We start from the raw sequence: 13,339 nt of genomic DNA on the forward strand, positions 1-13,339 counted from the left end.
CGCTTACACATAGCAGGCTCCCTGCCACGGCACATCCTGCCCAAACAGATCTCCCATGCATGTACTGTACACCCCATTATACACACAGCAATAACCTCATCAGAAAGAGCCTATGCCCATCACACACACGCGGTGTACCCGTCAGACACACTGGACAGATGCATAAGGAATACCTTCTTTTCACATATGGTAATTGGAAAAAAGCACAGTATGTGCAGTGATGAGACTGGTTTTTAGACAAGCACATGAGAACTTGGTCCTCTGGTCCTTGAAGATGGCGGGGGGAGGGGGGCAGGGCTCAGCCTTACCAGCCACCAGGGAGGTAACCAAGCGTAATACTCCAGATCTGTGCTCTTAGTGAGCTCAAAATACTATCACTCTCTGCCTCTGCGCCCACGGGACCCCACAAGCATCCGGGGAGATGCCCTTTACAAACTGCGGCATGCAGGGCAAATGTCTTCAGGGGCTGGGGTCCCGGCATGTGGCCTGCCTCCTGGGCCATTCCATGAGCTCTGCCAGTGCATGTCCTCATTCTACCACCATCCCCTAGTTTTGAACTTCAAATCTGAATATCCAATTTAAATAACTAAAGTGGCCTCACAAGCATGAACTTCACATTCGGAGGAAGATTTGTCACTGGTTTTAAAAGCAAGTTCCCAAAGAGGAGGTCCCCAAGGGCTGGCTGGGGTGTCCAAAAGGGCAGTCCCTCATGGGAGTCAGAACCAGTCATTTTCCTTGAGATGCGCCTCCACCCAGGCCCGGCCTCTTGTCCACAATGCTGACACCTGACCGCCCGCCATACCCCCCCATGGAGTGAATACGCTTCTGGGAACCCACTTTGTTTCCTTTTTATAGGGGGGCTACATCTGCACACATTTCCATCCACAGCGAACACCCACCCCCCAAAATACTCTTACGTAGTGTAGACCTTCTATACACCCCTACAGAGGAGGATTGTGAGATGCGGTTAACTCATATGACCCCAAACAGGGCACCCCACCATGTAGACCCTCCACACTCACCCCTACTGGATACAATGCAGTGCAGACAGCTTACATGCCCCCAAACAGTAGCCAGCCCAGTGCAGATGCCCTGCACACCCATAATGTCACCCCAAAGAGCAGTCACCTCGAGTGCTCCCCAACAGCACACCTGTTCAGTGCAGACAGTCCATTTATCTCTCATCTGCCACAGTAATGGTTTCCAATATCCATGCGAGACACCTCATGGTGTCACCCGTGTCTACAGTAACCGTTTTATGTGTGCCCCGCATTTACAGGACATAAAATGTAGACACCCCCCATCACACGTGGTGCAGACCACTTTGCTTAAATTCCACGTTCATGGGCTCAGTCCTTTACAAGGTCCTAGAAGGAGGAGGGCAGACATCAGGAGAGCAGTCCCTGTCCTCAGGGGCATTCATGCCAGCCCTTGAATATCACTGATGATGCAAGCGTGGATGTCCCAAAGGTGACACACACTTCCCTTACAACCACACACATGCCTGCCGCATCCAACCCCACTCCCAAACCTCCAAGGTCCAGGTCTCAGGTTCCTGAGATAGGGCCCGAGATGTGGGCTTTGGCCTGCGTGCTGACTCACTTTGTGACATCTCTAACCTCCATCTCCAGCCACCAGGGGAACCAGGAGAGTAGCAGCTGATCTTCTGAAGTGCCTTCCCGGGACAGCCTCTGGGACATCCTCTATTTCTGACCTCCCAGGGCCTCACTGCTGTTTCCTGCAGTGGCTTTTCTCCCCACTTGCCTCCCGGGAGCCCCCTCAACATTTCCTCAGCAGGTCTTCCCATCCTCTCTTTCCAGTATCATTCACTTCCAGAAATAAGTCACAGGTGGTATTTATTCTGGGTCTACACCAGTTCCCACTCCCTGTCTGACCGGCCTTTTCTGGCCATTCTAGACTTCAGGAAGTGCCCCCCCCCCCCAAAAGCCCCAGGGTCCAGCTTGTGCCTCCGTCTCTGCGGACCTGCCCCAGGACATCTCTGCCTGGTGCACAGTGGTGTTGAGGAAGAATTAGCCACACGAGGCCTGGGCCCTCCCTGGCGGTGTCGAAGGTAAGTCTTTCCCCCTGAACTTCTAGCTCAGAGCTGCACTCAGTCAACACCAGCGACTGGTCTTAGTCACTGCCCACTGATGGGCCGTGAGGGTGCTCCCAGCCAGATGGGGATGAACCAATGCCAACAGTCCCCAGGGCCCCCGCTGCTACCGCGGTGTACCCCCTGAATCTGCACCAGCCTCAGGGGTGTTAAGAAAAATTACCCACAAGAGGAAAATAAGGCACAATGATGAGCAGGAGTCCTTTCCGAGTCATCCTGGAACAGTGGTTTTCAAAGTGTGCCTCCTGGCTCAGCAGCCATGGGAACACCTGGGAACTTGCTAGAAATGCAGAATTTTAGGCCCTACCCCTGACTCAGCTGAAACGCTTCCAGTGGGGCCCAGCCATCTGTGTTTTCATGAGGCTTCCAGGTGATTCTGATGCCTCCTAAATTTGAGATTCTGATGCCTCCTAGAGCTACACTATCCAATACGTCAGCCACTAGCCCTGTGTGGCACTGAGCCCTTGCAGTGCGGTTTGAATTGAGATGTGAGTATAAAATACACACCAAATTCCAATGACTTACTTCGAAAAAAAAAAAAAAAAACCCACAGAATATAAAATAGCTGACTAGGAACATTGTTGTATTGGTTACATGTTGAAATAATATTTTAGATATATTGAATTAAATAAAATGTATTGTCACAATTAATACTACCAATTCCTTTTCTTGTTTTTAAAATGTGGCTACGAGGGAAAATTTAAAATTACACTTGTGGCTTGTGCATTTATATTGGACAGTGCTGCTTGAGAGTATTATGTTCCCAAAGCCACCTAAGTCTTGTCTAATTCTCTAGGGGAATGTAACTTTGACTAGTATTTGCTATTGATCGGGTCTAGATTCTGTAAAGGTGGTGCTAATTTGCAGGAAAATGATATGATGCAAATGATTTTTATTGGGAGAAGTAAATACTTTCTATTTGGTAGAGAAATTTGCCCTGAAGTTTGTAATTGTATCATTCTATAGACATTAACTAGCTTTGTAGCTACCTTGGCAACTTTTTCTTTTAAGGTTATTTATTTATTTGAGAGAGAGACAGAGATGGTGAGAGCACAGGCAGGGGGAGAGGGAGAAGCATGTTCCCTGTGAGCAGGGAGCCTGATGTGGGGGTTGATCCCAGGACCCCGGTCAAGTGCACAGCCCTGGCTGACCTAAGTATCCCCAAGGAGAGTGAGCATTTTAGGATGCTCTCTGGGTCAGTGAAGGACTTGTGCCCAGGCCCAGACCCACGGTGACCAAGAGGCTCTAAGAGGGCACGACTCCTCATCTGGGCCTCACAGGAAGAGGAACAAGAGAGAGGTGAAGTTCCGGGACCTGCCATTAGGTCATTAGAATTACTATAAGAAAAATACTAAAAATACAAGCATGAGTTACAAAGAAAATACAAAACTACACACAGACAGAAGTAAAAAGTGATCCAGGCCTAATCTCTCAAGCACTTAGCAAGAGCCTGGAACTTTGCTGAGCTCACCGTTGGCATTACCTTGTCTAATCCTCTCATAACCCTGAGGTGGTGGAGATCGGCGAACATCCCCACTCTACAGATAAGGAAACCAAGGGTAAGCAAGAATAGACTACAAAGTCACATAAAGGCCAAAGTCTGGATACCAGCTCGGGACTCCGTGAACCCTGGATACTGACAAGGGTCATGGAAAATTCCCTCTAATTGGGGCTCTCGAAGTCCAACCCTGCCCCAGCCCTGGGGCTGGCAAGCAAGCCTCATTCAAAAGGAGCCTCAAGAGGCGGGCTATACTGGGACATGTTTAGCCATTTCGTGGCCATTTCCCCAAGGTCACAAATGCAGCAAGGTTGAAAAAGAGACTCAGGACCCCTTGCTCCTAATTGGAGGCCTCTGGCTATTGTGACCGCTGCTCTCAGTCTGAGCACGTGTCCAAGATTAAAGACCAGTTGCACAAGACGAGCCAAGAGTTGAAATTCAGTGAAGGGTACTGGTGGCTCATTATTCTCTTCTGGCCTAGATGTTCAACATTCCCATTATTAAAAGTTTAATACAAGACCAGAGGAAGAGCTGTGGTCATCCAGCTAACAAGGCAATTCAAGGGTGGTAGTTAAGCATCATGCCTTGGGTGCCTATGATTTCAGCGAAAGGTAAGAGCAGTTCACTTGCACACCTGCCCTTACCGCGTCCTGAACGTAGCTTCGCCTTCCTCGTCGTTCCTATAGATGCTTCGTATTCCTCCCTGTACAAACAACGTGAGATGAAATGGAAATGAACCTTCCCTGTCAATGGAATAATCCCTACCAAGGAAGCAAATGTTGGGTTGAATGTGACTCTGGTGCAAACATCTGAAGTATATTGTAACTTCTCAGGGGTGTCACCCCTCCCCTCATAAGGAGAGCCCCTCAGCACTGTGCTTTCCTCAGAAGACACTCCATGAAGGAACACGTGGAGGTGAGTGATGGGAGTCCACCCGCAAACTCTGGGTTCTCAGGGGGTGGAAAGCGGTGTCCAGGCACCATGGTAGGGGATGCCTACTGGATTACCCATCCCCCGAATGCTGTGAGCCTTGGCTGTTAAAGGGCTCACAGCTCTCCCAACTCCCCTCAAGTTATCCTCAGCCAGAAGCGTAAGCTCCTCACCAGCAGCCCCCAGCCAAAGACAGACTGCCATCACATGGGGGACCAACTCCCTGTGCTTTTCATATTCCAGAACTCCCCAAGGGCTCAGGCTGGTGCCAGACTCCAGCGGAGACTGTCTCCTTGCTAAGCTGCTCCTGTGGCTGCTGTTTCCCTCTTTTTCTTGCCAGAGCTCTCCTCCAATAAACCCCTTTCATGAGTGCCCCCATCTCCAGCTTTGCTTCTTGGAATCTCATCCTAAGATACCATGTCACAGTTTTGCACCACGTTTGCCCTCCTGATGTCCCACGGGAGACTCCCTTAGAGCAGGAATCACATTCCCACTTCCAGAGACAAAGCTGTTAGTAAATGAAAGATCAGGATGAAGCCCAAGGATGCTCACAACCACAGGACTGTCTGGAGTGGGGGAAGGAACGCATAGATCACAAGCTTGGTCCGACGGAGCTTTTCCCAAAATGATATCCACTGGCCACATGTAGCCACTGAGCACCTGACATGTGACCAGTGTGATTGAGAAACTGTTTCCAGTTTGGTTTCATTTTAATTTATTTACTTTGCTTTTTTTTTTTTTTTAAGATTTTGATTTTGCGTTATCTTCTATACCCAACGTGGGACTTGAACTCACAACCCCGAGATCAAAAGTCCCATGCTCCACTGAGAGCCAGCCATGTGCCCCATTGTTTCATTTTAATTTAAACTGAGAGAGTCACATGTGCCTCAGGGCTACTGACTCTATGGGACAGTACGGATCAAGAAAGAGGAAGTGACTGAACAGATATACAGGTTGGGGCAGCATCTTCCAAACAAGTGTCCTGAGAATACCTTGGGAGAGAAAGCAGATTGGGAGAAAAGCGTAGAATAAACCTGGATATTTATTTCTAAGTCCACAGCTGGCATTACAGCCTGGGATGGGGAATGGGGGCGAGGGGAATCCTCTGCTCATTTGGACTCCAAAGGGCTTGCCTTTGAGCCCATGAACCTCCGAAGAAACAGAACATCTTCTCGAGGCAGGGTCTGTGCCCTGTTGTCCCTCCCTGTCTGCTGCTCCCTGACCCCAGCTCAAGGGCAGAGGAATTTCTAGAGGGCTGGACCATTCATTCCCTCATTCATTCAACACGCCCACTGAAAAAGATGTATTAACCACCTTACATGAGTCAGGCAGTGCAATCTAGATGTGAACAAGGTCTTAAGGAAACTACAATCCAGCAGGAAAGAGAGAAACCTGAAGCCCAGTCAATACCACAGAGTAGTGGACACAACTTGCCCAGTGTAAGTGCCCCAGCCACTGTGCCTGGTAGAGCTGGGTGGGCTCCTACAGGTCGCATTTCATCTTGGGCATCTGGGGTCTTGAAAGACCAGGGGCATTTTCCCTGAAAGAGGAGGAAGAGGGAAGGGCCCTTCCTGCAAAGGGAATAAACAGCCCCACCCAAGGACTGGGGGCATGCATGGCACACTTTTCCCTGTGGTACCTGACAAGGTGGAGCAGAATGGGTGTGGACCATGGTCTGGGGGTTTGGCATCAAATCCTGTGGGATTATGGAAACTGTGAATGATGGGGAGTCAGCAGAGGGTGCCTTATTGCCTGGGTCATTGGGAAGTGTCTTGCCTCCAGGGAAGTGGGCACCTAGGGATGGTAAGCAAGGGGGTTGGTGTGATAATCCAGGGCCAGGTTGGGGTGGCCCAGATGGGGGTGGTGGATGCTACTTCCTGATCTTGGCCTGGGGCAGCAGCCAACGACGAGTGTCCCCAGGGCCACAGCCACCTGCCAGGCCTAGACCTGGCCTCTCCACCATGATCCCTACTTGGGGCAGAGGTGGCTGCAGTGCAGATGGGCTGGGGGACTATAAATAGCTGGGGCGCATACATTAGCATGCCAATGCACCCGCACCCCATCCTCTATGCTAATGGCCCACCATGCGCCTGAACACCTTCTGTTCCCCTGCATGCATTTGCATGCGCAATTAGCATAATCTTGTATAATTAATGAACAGCGTCAATTTTAGCTCCTAAGTAATTTGATTAACATGTTGATAGGGCACTTACTAGGCTCTCTAAACCTCAGGGCTGGGCATGGGGCCTGAGGAGAGGGGGAGAGGTGGTAAAGAGACTGATATGGGGCCCCCAGCTGCCCATGAAGTGCGGTGGTGACTCCACTTCCGAAGGGAGGGATGGCGGGATAGAGGGGCTGCTAATGGGAGGCCTCTGGGCACCCCACGTGAAGCATCAGATCCAGGCAGGAGCACAGTTACCGTGGGTCACCTGAGCATGAAACCCATTTTGTGCCCATGTGGACACAGACATACACACATGTCCTGCATCCCCCTCACCCTCTAGCCTTGGGAGTCCTCTGTGAATGCAGGATGCGAGACTCCAAGGGAAGAACAGAAGAGGAGCAGGGATGGAGAAAAGGTGGGAGGGATGGGGTACGGGAGGGATGGACAGATAGATGGAATCCATAGAGGAGGGAGATGTGCTTGTAAGTAATTTGGGAATATGAAGGGAGATGTGCTTGTAAGTAATTTGGGAATATGAAGGGGGAACGGAGATGTGCTTGTAAGTAATTTGGGAATATGAAGGGGGAATATGGAGGGGTCCCATAGACTGAAGAGAAGAAGTGAGCTCTTCTGGCTTTTTGGGTGGGTAAGCCAGGCTCCCAAGCCAGAAACCTTGGTACCTCCTATTTATGAATCATGAGAGAGGCAGAGGTTGGAGGTCAGCAAGGCCTGACACTTTCCTTAATGTGCCAAGCTACCCAGGACAGAGAGGACAGAAGGCTGAGTGTTGCTCCCTTCCCATTCAGAGGCAATTCCATTCCAGCCCCAGACCTCCCAGGACCCCTGGTAGAGGCTCAGACTCCTTTCCTGCTAATCTGTGACTGTGGTCAGTTAGCTCTAAGTGACTTTCTTGGTGCTGTTGAGGCTAGTTCTCTGAGATGGGCCATCAGGGTGAAGGTGGGCTGGGGTAAGATACGATATTATGGCAGGCCCTGCATAAGTACATTGGCCTTAACTTCGAAGCATCCCTATGGGGTGGGTTAAGAGTCAGTTCCCTGTTAGAAATGAAGAAACTGAAGCTGAGGGAGGTGGGGGCCTTACTCCAAGTCGTCTGGCCAGACATTCCACATTGGCTTGAATCTCCCAACTCTGAATAACCCTTAAATGTACAGAGAGAGTTTATCATTCAAATTGCAGTCAGGTGATTTGCTAGCCACCTTCCACTCCACCTATTGTGGTCCCCCAGACTTCCTCATGCCTGCACTTCTTCTCTCCTCCTCTGGGGGCACTGTCCATAGCTCCCCTCCTGCCTTAGCCTGGGTGAGGTTTTTCCAGAAATCTCGTTCTGAATTAGGGGGTGGCTTGGAGACCCTTGTCCTTGGGTGGCCCCCCGGGGGTGGTTTGGGGAGCCCTAAGGGTCATGGGGGAATCTCACATGAACCCTCTCTGCTTCTCTCTCAAATGCTCCCAGCTCTGAAAGGAGTGGGGTGGGGAAGGAAGTGCAATTCACTCTGCAGGCAAGAGGGGAACCTCAGTCCCACCTCAGCATTGACCCAGTAGTGAGGTTCCAGGACCCCAAGAAGAATTGCCAGAATGGGCCCCAGACAGAAGCCTGTGCTTGCCCCATCACCATGGGTGCAAAGAGACCCTATTGGAAAGAGTGGAAGGAGATGGACACTACTGTGAACTTGTTTTTTGGCTGTGGAGAAAAACAGTGAATCCTGCATTGACCATTGGGTTAAGAAGGAAGGTTGATTCTTTTGCAGCCTTCACAACCCCTTGTTATCATTGCCTTTGTCAGGTTGAGCCTGACCTAGAGACTGGGGTTTAAGTCTGCCCACAACAGGGGAAACTAAAGCTTATCTCCTCCAGGTGGCTCAGGCACAGCCCGTTTCAACAGTATCACTACAAAATCACTGTGCACCAGGCACAGTTACATGCCAGAATGCATTGTAGCCCACAGCTCCAGTCCACCCCTCGGAGCCAGAGGAGAAGAGCTGTAGGCTTCCCACCCACTCTCACACTAGGCTGATCAAGAAAATCATTAGTCTTAGAGCTGTGATGTCCAACACGGTAGCTGCGTGTGGTTGAGTTTGAATTAATTAAAATTAAATAAAATTAAAAATCCAGTTCCTCAGTCATTGTAGTTACATTTCAGGTGCCCAGTGCCCAAGGTACATGTGGCTGTTGGCTACCACATTCATCAGTGCAGAATATTTCTATCTTTGCACAGAGTTCTATTGACAGTGTTGTCTTTAAGCTTTACGTTCATCTCTATTTCCTTGTATCATATGTAAAGGCTTAAACAATTATGTTTCATCTCTTCAACTGCTCTGTAAGCTCTCAGAGGGCAGGAATCATTGTTTAAACTTTCCTGTTTTTCCCCAGTCATCCATCACAGTACCTGCCTCACACCTGGTGCTCACTGATTCATGATGGAATTCAACAGTGAAAGTTAACTCTGACTGGATGAATACTGGACCAAAGCCCCCAAATCACATTTAATAGGAAAGTAAAATCCTGTACTTAGATAAAAAATGTCAGTTGCAGAGATAGAACTTTGAGAATTGCAGGGAAAGGAGCTGTGAAAATCTATTCCCCGATAACACCAAGGGGAACACAGGCAAAAACTGTTGAAATAGGGGTGACTGGGTGGCTCAGTGGGTTAAGCCTCTGCCTTCAGCTCTCAGGTCATGATCTCAGGGTCCTGGGATCAAGCCCCTCATCGGGCTCTCTGCTCAGAGGGGATCCTAATTCTCTCTCTCTCTCTCTGCCTGCCTCTCTGCCTACTGTGATCTCTCTCTGTCAAATAAATAAAATCTTAAAAAAAAAAACTACTAAAACTGTTGAAGTAAACTTTTTCAGAACTTGAAATAACAAAAGTTTTGCACAAACCAAGGAGTATTTACTCAAGAGAAATTAATGAATCTTAATAACAGAGAGCTTTGCAGCATTTTCATTTGCCCTATTACCATCCCCTTCTTTCTAGCTCTGTAGTAGATTTGAAAACTAGCAGCATTGCAACCATGGCAGCTGGGAAAACTAGTGTCTAATAGCTACTATAAGAAAAAGACTAGGGGCGCCTGGGTGGCTCAGTGGGTTAGGGGCTCTGTCTTGGGCTCGAGTCATGGTCCCGGGGTCCTGGGATCGAGCCCCGCATCGGGCTCTCTGCTTGGTGGGGAGCCTGCTTCCTCCTCTCTCTCCGCCTGCCTCTCTACTTACTTGTAATCTCTGTCTGTCAAATAAATAAATAGAATCTTAAAACAAAACAAAACAAAAACAAAAAAAAAAAAGAAAAAGACTAGAGCTTCTCAATATGTATTCTCAGACAACTGTCACTATTTGATCTGTCTGGCAGCTCCCTGACAACCCCATTCACAGGAATAGTCATTTGAGCTGCACCAGAGCTTGCTTAGTGGGAAAATCCCTATCCTGAGGGTGTTTGTTGAAAACAACCGTTGGCAATAGTTTAACATTGCTGTTGCTGAGGCAGTGACAGTAGTTGGGGCAAACAAGAGTCTGGCCAAAACCTGTAAAGGAAAAAAGTGGAAATGACATGTTCATAGGGGGACTCTGAGAAACTTTCATATATTCCTGGAGATCTAGGAGGTCATGTTCATGTGCAAGGAAGAGCACATGTTCAGGAAAGATCTTAGAATGCCCTAGTCTCTCATCTCTGGCTGATCCTAAAACCTGCACAAACAGGAAGTAGAGTTTAAGTCAGGGTTGTAAATTGCTAGAACAATGACAACATGCAAATGCAGGAAATGATGCAAAACATATGCAGCAAATGATCTGGCAAATGATTAAAGACAAATTGGTTTAAGGCATTTAGAATGCTTGTCCAATCATAAGCTGACCACTAAGCTAACTGAACAAAAACTTTAGTGACCACACACAACAAGACTTTATAGAATTAGTCCACAAAAGTCACTAAGTAAACAAAGATTAACTGCAACAAACATTGGGAAGGAGGAACTGATTTCCATTTATTACATTATATTATTATAATGCCCAGTTTTTGATGAATAATTTTGAGATATTCAAAGTAACAGGAAAGTATGGCCCATACACAAGAAATAAAGCATTAATATGAATGGTCCCTGAAGAAGTCCACATATTAGATTTACTAGACAAAGACTTTAATTAGCCATTCTAAACATGTTTAAAGAATTAAAGAAAACCATGTTTAAAAGAATTGAAGAAAAGTATGAGAATACCTTACCATATAGAGAACACCTATAAAGAGATATAAATTATTTTTTAAAAACCCCCACATTTAAATTCAGGAACTATGGGACACCTGGGTGGCTCAGTCTGTTAAGTGTCTGACTCTGGCTCAGGTCATGATCTCAGGGTCGTGGAACTGAGCCTAGCACTGGGCTCCCCACTCAGTGGGGACTCTCCGTGTCCCTCTCCCTCTGCCCCTCCCCCTGCTTGTGCTCCCTCTGTCTCTCTCTCAAATAAATAAATAAATAAAATCTTAAAAAAAATAAATTCAGGAGCTGAAAAGGACAACTGAAGTGAAAAACCTCTAGATAAACTTAACAGCATATCTGAATTGACAAAAACAAAAAATCAATGAATTTGATGATAGGTCAGTTGAGATTATCTAGTTCTAGAGCAGAAAGGAAAAAGAACAAAGAAGAGTAAAAAGAATCTAAGATGTTGTGAAAAACCATCAAGCATACTAACATATTCATAATGGAAGCCCCAACAGGAAAGAAGAAAGGGAAATGGGCAGAAAGAAGGTTTGAAAAAATAATTGACAAAAACTTCCTGAAATTGGTGAAAAACATTATTCTGCACATCCAAGAAACTTAATGGACTCCAAGTAATATGAACTCAAAGAGATCTACAATGTAGACACATCATACTCAAACTGTCAAAAGCTGAAGACAGAATCTGGGAAGCAACAATTATCTACAAGAGATCCTCATGAGATTAAGAGCTGACTTCTCATCAGAAGCTATGGAGGTCAGATAATAGAAGGATGACATTCAAAGTAGTGAAAGAAAATGATTGTCAACAAAAAATTCTACATCCAGCAAAACTATCCTTCAAACATGAAGCATAAATTTTTGAAAAATTAAATAAATATGAAAGATGAATTATGATATTTTCAGATAAACAAAAATTGAGAGAATTCCTGACTTGTTAGTGATCTTTCTTGAAGTTAGTTCTTTCTTGCAAGAAGTATTAATGGGGATGGGGTACCTGGGTGACTCAGATGGTTAAACGTCTACCTTCGGCTCAGTTCACGACCCCAGGGTCCTAGGATCAAGGCTCACATCAGGCTCCATGCTTACGTGGGAGTCTGGTTCTTCCTCTGCCTCTCCCCTCTGCTCATGCTTTCTCCCTGGCTCTCTCTCTCTCACATAAATAAATAAAATCTTTAAAAAAAGAAATATTAATAGACACAGTATTTATAAAACTGTGCTGATGTGTTTATAATGTGTAAAAATACAATGTGATTGACAAGGCTCTAACAAAGGAGAATTGAGGCAATGGAGCTGTATTAGAGCATTGTTTTCCATATATTGAAACTAAGTTGATATTGTCTAAATTAGATTTTTTTTCTTAAAGATTTTATTTATTTATTTGACAGAGAAAGCAAAAGAGCACAGGCAGGAGCAGCAGAGGGAGAGGGAGAAGCAGGCTCCCCACTGAGCAAGGTGCCTGATGCGGGGCTTGATCCCAGGACCCTGGGATCGTGACCTGAGCTGAAGGCAGACGCTTAACGACTGAGCCACCCAGATGCCCCTAAATTAGACTGGTTTTTAAAAGATTCTATTTAGGGGCGCCTGGGTGGCTCAGTGGGTTGAGCCTCTGCCTTCGCCTCGGTTCATGATCTCAGGGTCCTGGGATCGAGCCCCGCATCAGGCTCTCTGCTCAGCAGGGAGCTGCTTCCCCTCCCTCTCTCTGCCTGCCTCTCTGCCTACTTGTGATCTCTGTCTGTCAAATAAATAAATAAATAAAATCTTAAAAAAAAAGATTCTATTTATTTATTTGAGAGAGAGTCTGGTGCACACAAGTAGGGGGAGGGGCAGAGGGAGAGGGAGAAAGAAACTCCCTGCTGAGAGTGGAGCCTGAGGCTAGGCTTGATTCCAGGACCCTGAGATCATGACCTGAGCTGAAATGAGATGCTTAACCAACTGAGCCACCCAGCACCCCTAAATTAGATTGTTTTAAATCAAGATATTAATAGTAATTCCCAGAACAACCACTAAGAATATTACTTAAAAATACAGTAATAACAATAACAGATTTAAAACAGTACACTGGAAAATATCAATTTAACACACACAAAAAGGCAATAATAGAGGAATAGGGAAATATGACAGATAGGAAACACACTGCAAAATGGCAGACATAAATCCTATTTTATCAGTAAGTACATTAGATGCAAATGGATCAAGTACTTAAATTAAAAGGCAGAGATTGGCAGAATGGATTAAAAAACATAATCTAGGGGCACCTAGGTGGCTCAGTCATGTAGGCATCTGCCTTTGGCTCAGGCCACGATCCTGGGATTCTGGGATCAAGCCCTGCTTTGGGCTGCCTGCTTGGTGGGAAGCCTCCTTCTCCCTCTCCCCTGCTTGTGTTCCCTCTCTTGCCATACCTCTCTCTGTCA

General features: G+C 46.9%; 1 protein-coding gene across 5 annotated transcripts in view; it reads right to left on the reverse strand.

Annotated features, from left to right (window-relative positions):
• EBF4 (EBF family member 4) overlaps positions 1-13,339 on the reverse strand; it is a 67,860-nt gene that overhangs the window by 23,004 nt on the left and 31,517 nt on the right. The gene's annotated exons all lie outside the window — the stretch shown is intronic.

This window comes from Lutra lutra, chromosome 9 (genome assembly GCF_902655055.1).
Source record: "Lutra lutra chromosome 9, mLutLut1.2, whole genome shotgun sequence".
Lineage (NCBI taxonomy): Eukaryota > Metazoa > Chordata > Mammalia > Carnivora > Mustelidae > Lutra > Lutra lutra.